Below are 6000 nucleotides of genomic sequence, written 5' to 3' on the forward strand. Positions count from 1 at the left end.
TCCAACGCCTTCGATGCTTGTTTCCGGCGAGGGAACACAGCGGGTCTGTGTGCCGCGCTGGAATGATAGCGCTGTGCAGGGTGGCTGCTGTGTTTCTTCGGATTACTCCTCACCCCCCACCCACCCCTGTGGCTTGTCATGTCTTCACAATGTTGTGCTGTGGACATTTATGTGCTTTTTGTGCAAAGGAGTTTTTTTGTTTCCTGTTCTCATGCTGTCCTACCATGGAAGCACAGCATGAGTAGGGGTCTCTTTTTTCCTCTTGTACTTTCCCCACTGTAGTGTACATTTCAATGTTTTTTCCTGATTCTACCAATCTCCGACCTGTATCCCCATGTAATGTTTGTGCTATATGTGTATGGTCGGGGGGGGTCCCATTTCACTGCAGGGCAACCTGCATGTGACGAATAAAGCTTTGATTGATTGAGATGAACTTTTACCTGTACTGCTAAATAAACTTAAAGACAAACCAGAAAACCATCAAAAATGCATGTTGCTTGAATTACAGCACAGCACAGGCAATCAAAGGTCAAAGTCGTGGAACCTCACAAGTCACATGCAAGAACTCAAGCAATTCATTCTCACAAAAACATCTAATAAAATAATAAACTGATAACATTTTATTTCCAGACGGAATTCTGTTGCTGGCATGCTTCAGATGTTTTGCTGCTATTTGGTAATGGGTGTCTGTGTTCTACACTGTCCATTTGTTAGTGGCATAGCATACTGTTGTTGTTAGATGCATGACCATCCCTATAGCTAAAAAATATGCTTACGTTTTGTAGAGGACTTGTGCTGATGCCAGTGCATGTTTAGTCAATTAAGAAGATTCAATTCAAAAATGCATGTATCACATAGACAACTGGAAAAAAATAATTAAAGTCTCTACAGGCAAATATCTAATCTACAGCAACGGTCTAAAAAATGCTATCAGTATCTGTGGTTAATTTTCAAAGATATCCATGTTTTATACATATAAAAGAGAAGATGGGTGCACTGAGACTACAAACGTTGACACATGACACCAAATGTCCACCGTGATGAAACTACAATGTGAAGAAGATGGATTGGTGATCTTACTTCACCAGTGTTCCCTTACCCATTTATATAACCTTGTCTTATGAAGGTTATATAAAAAGGAGCAGCCTATAAAAATATCTCTTCATTTCAAAGGTTGGAATTTTAAAGGAGGAACATTTAGGGCGTGATTTACTAACGTCTGCAGCAGCACAAAGCCTTTTTTAGATTATGCATGTCTGGTTGTAAGAGTTTCACTTTTAGGAGGAGCGGGAGTCACAAGTTCAATTCCCACCCAGCATCCAGTAAGGGTCCGGGCTAGACCCCACATGCTAAAAACCAAGCCCTGGAATGGCGCGGCTATGTCTGCAGCCTGTCCGCAGCTCGGACACAAGCATTTCACTACATGCTGTACTCTGTATGATTGCGTATGTGACAAATAAAGGTTGTTTGTTTGTAATATTTCAGTGAGTTACGCAAAAGTAAATTACAAAGTCTGAACACAATTTACTCCAAATTGTACAAAAAAAACCACCAAAAGAAATCCTTTTATATGCCTGTTATGGTTATGATAGCAGCTAAGGGGCTGTTTATTAGAATAAGTGTACTTTGCGTGGATGACTAAAAGTTGTTATTGCAGTGGCAAAAACTTGTCCCTGTCCTAAAACTCTTCAGTCTTCATGCTGCGTGCTTAGAGGTTAGCCCCATCTTTTGCATCTCAGTAATACTGGGACTAAACTGAAACAGAGCAAAAATTAATTGAATGGAACTTTTTCTTAGCAGTGCACACACATTGACTTTAATGAATAATGTACAGTAACAGTGTGCTATTAAAAATACAAAGCAATTAACGCATTTATGCACATGGCAGAGACTTTATCTTGCTGTTTTCAGAAAGACCCACATTTGTGATTTTAAATCTGAGTATACAATAATTTATTTTGGACAGGGCCTACATCCCTCTCTACCTCATGCCTCCTCCTCAGGTTTGCTGGTTTTTACTGAAGTTAACTGGCTGCAAATAAATTATGGCACACTGTTGGGAGATCATCCTGGGATTGCAGCATCACAATAATTTGCTCCACTTTGTAAATCTTACCCATAGTCTGTAAAATGAAATACATCTCTTTTTTTTATATTTATCTAATGTGATCCAGTGGAACTCCTTTCATCCTCTCTGCTGAGGATTTCTGTGACTGCAGTAAAATTCCATTCATCCATCACTTATCCAAGCCAACCTCAAGGAAAATGTAATTTAGGATAATCCTAAACCTTGCAAAAGAACAACAAACCTTACTAACTAATTATACAGAACCTTAAACACACTTTGATCAGTTAATATAGATTAGAGAGGTCATATAAATCTCTGTTCTTTGTGCAAGGCAACAACTCAACAAGAAGTAGTTTTTATTATAACAGTGTTGTTGTAACAAGGACCCAGACTGACAGGCAGTTTTGCCAGCATGTGAATGTTCTTATATATGAGCACAGTGTTAAGCACATTCAGCGGCACGCTCCTGCTCCAGCTAAGGTCATGATCCTGGGCCATGTTGGCCCAGCATTCTTAGTTTTCGTGTGTTTTGTGTTTTGTTCTTTATTTATGCCATGGTTTCTAGGTTGTTCTGTTGAGATGTTCCTTATTTGATTACCCCCTGTGTGCCCCTCTGTGTATCTGTGAGCCCTTGTTTCCCCTCCTTGTGTTTTATTCCATGTTTTCCCCAGCACGTTATGTCCGTGCTCTCCCCGTGCTCTCTCTCCTCCTGTCTGAACCTCTGTGTACTTCCTGTTTTACTTTGACAGTCTCCCGTCAGTGTTGCGTTCACTCCTGCCATGTCTTGTTATGATTATCAGTGTCACCTGTGTTCCCCGTGTGCTCCCACTTCCCTCGTTAACCCTCTGTGTATTTATGTCTGCGTCTCCCTCAGTTCTGTGTCGCGTTCTCCCTCATTCATGGCCATGTGTTTCTCCGTGTAATATGTTATAGTTTCCAGTTTAGTTTGTATGGTTTTTCTCTCCAGCAATAAAGCTGTGTTTTGAGTTCATTCCTGCCTCCGTGAGCTTGCGTTTGGGTCCTCATCCTGCCTGCACACAGCCGCAACCATGACAGCTACCTACTAAAATAGAGAAAGCATAACCACCAGATCGGTCCCAACTACCAGCCAGCCTCACTGACACTTTCCCCTGAACCCACTGCCCCACCCACAGCATGAAATGGAAAATGCATTTACAATTAATGTTTTCATAAATAGTGTTTACATTTACTTTGTTTATAATGTTGTGGCAGGGAGGTGTGATCTTTGGCTCCGCTGCAGAGGAGGGATGGTGCAGCGGGCTCGAGGGGCAGTGCCAGGAAGGCTGAGGTTCAGGTGGAGGGAATTAGCGTGATGAACTGTTCCTTTTTTAGTAATGCCAGGGACCGGCAGTGGAGAGTGGAGTGTGGAGCCAGCTAGAAACCTGTCCACGGAAAACTGAGAGGTGCCAAACTGGAAGCATTGTGTGTGCCATAACCTTTGAATAAAAAGCAATTAAACAGTTACTGAACACTGTATAGGTCCGAGTCATTCACAAATGTTAATTGTTTTCATGAGTGGTCTGGCCTTTGCAATGAGTTATGGGATGGCATTTTCCCCTATTCTTTAAGGCTGGTCCCAGTGTATCCTATCTTAAAAGAGGATCCTATGCTTAGCATTTTTTATTTTCAGTGGAGAAGACTTTCTTGAATATAACATGGAGGTGGAGCTATGGACCGCTTCAAACCCTGCGGCTAAATGAACTAAACACCAGTAATTTCATCTTGTTGACTACCTTCCATCAGACTGCAATTTCTGATATTATTTGTGTGTAGACACATTTAAGTCAAAGTACTTGAATCACAGATGGTGATAAAGAAAATCAGTGTTAAAACAATATTTACATCCTCAGTAAATTTAATAATCTAATTCAGTCAATATTGCAAGGACTGCCTGCTCACTGTTGTACTATTGGTAAAATTTGTACAATTTTAGGTAAAGATTTACTTCAAGTCTTTAAAGAATAAGTACTTATTCTGTTTTACTATTAAACACTTTAATCATCATAGTTTATAAAGTCAACTATTCATGAGCTAAATAAAAAGAGCTTGTAATAAGTTCCACTAAAGATTTGATATAATCTGCTACGATAGTTTTTTTTTTTTTTTCCTTTCCTCTGTTACTGTAGCACAGTTCCTGTTTGTCTTGGATCAATAAGGCTGTAGCGCCTCTTAGTGGCCATTAAATACTGTACATTTCAATTAATGCACTGATTAAAATGAAAGACGCACTGATAGTTATTTAAATAAACATTATTCCAAACTAATGATACAAACTTTGTTTCTGATGTCTCTCCTCCAGAAGAGTCCCTCTTTTATAATCAGATACCATGGTACAGGTTTTGTCATGGTCCTGGGCCATGTGGGCCCAGTATTCTTAGTTCTTTGTATTTTTGTATTTCGTTCCTTATTTAGGCCATGTCTTCTGAGTTGCCCTGTTGTGTTGTTCCCTAAGTGTTTTCCCTTCATGGCTCTCTCCCCCCTGTGTGCCCTCTATGTATTGATGAGCCCTCGTCTCCCTTTGTGGTTGTTTCATGTTTCCCCAGCCCGTTATGTCTGTGTTTTCCCCGTGCTCTCTCTCCTCCTGTCGGAACCTCTGTGCCTCTACATGTCATGTTCAGTTCACCCCGCCCTGTCTCGTTATGATTATCAGTGTCACCTGTGTTCCCCGTGTGTGCCCACTTTCCTCGTTTACCCTCTGTGTATTTCTGTCTGAGTCTCCCTCTGTTCGGCGTCGTGTTCTCCCTCATGCTGTGTGTGATTCCCCTGTGTTCCTTGGTGAGCTTTATGTTAGTTTTTCCCAGTTTAGTTTTGTATTGTTTCTTGTGGCCAGCAATAAAGCTGTGTTTTTTGAGTTCATCCCCGTGTGTGTGAGTTTTGCGATTGGGTCCTCATCCTGCCTGCCACACAACAAATCATGACAGAAGAACACGACCACGATATGGACCCAGCAGTTCACAACCCCTCCGCAGACCTCCAGGACGACGCGACCATGTCGGACTCAGCGGACATTTCAGAGGAGGTAGGGGAGGAGCTGAACCGGCTCTGCCGCATTATGGATCGCATCATCGGATGCGCGGATCCAAGTGTGGTTTCCACAGGATTGGCGGCCGTGGACGCCGTTTTGTTGCGGGAGCCACGGTTGCGACAGCTCCCCCACCTCGTCGAGGCGTTTGATTCCCTGGGCCCCCTTAAGGAGGAGCTTCGTGCCCGTGCGCTGGCCCAGAGGGTCCTGAATGCCGCCTCAGCAACCACACCTCCGTCCCGTGAACGGGTGTGATCGCCGCTGTCTCATGAGCCAGTAGCGGTCAGAGTTGGAACGGTGAGGCTCGCCACAGACACACCTTCCGCCCGCACCCCGCCGGCTTCCGCGTCTTCACCGCGGTCTGGCCGCACGGCGTGGCGCACGGAGACAACGGAAGCCATAGACTTTGGCGAGGAAGAGCGGCAGCAGGTGTTACGGGCTTATCGGGAGGACGAGCTCCGGCGGAAACCCTGGCTCATCCCGGAGGAGGACCTCTCACCTGTTGCACAGCCTACCAGCCGCTCGCCGTCTCCAATCCGCTTAGGCTATTTTTCGCCTGTCTCATTTCTGGCAAGGATGGGGGCGGACGACGGGGAACTCACCACTACGTCACCCTCTGTGTTGGCGCCATCAGCGCCCATCACGCCAGCTTCCTCTGCTCGAAGGAGGCGGCGCGCCCGCCGCCATAAACCGGACAATGCTAAAACCACAAAACATGAAGTGGACGGCGGGTTCATTTTTGATAGAGCCATTTTTGTCGACCCTGAGCCTGCCATTTCTCGGACAGTTTTTTCTGAGCCTGCTCCTTTTCCTGCTCGTGTTTCTCCTCCCAGGCCAGTTCAGTTAGCTCCCTCGCAGCCACCCTCAGTTCAGTTAGCTCCCTCGCAGC

Source organism: Diplotaxodon limnothrissa, linkage group LG22 (genome assembly GCF_057381915.1).
Source record: "Diplotaxodon limnothrissa isolate DT_005_m linkage group LG22, D_limnothrissa_male_GT1.1, whole genome shotgun sequence".
NCBI classification, from domain to species: Eukaryota; Metazoa; Chordata; class Actinopteri; order Cichliformes; family Cichlidae; genus Diplotaxodon; species Diplotaxodon limnothrissa.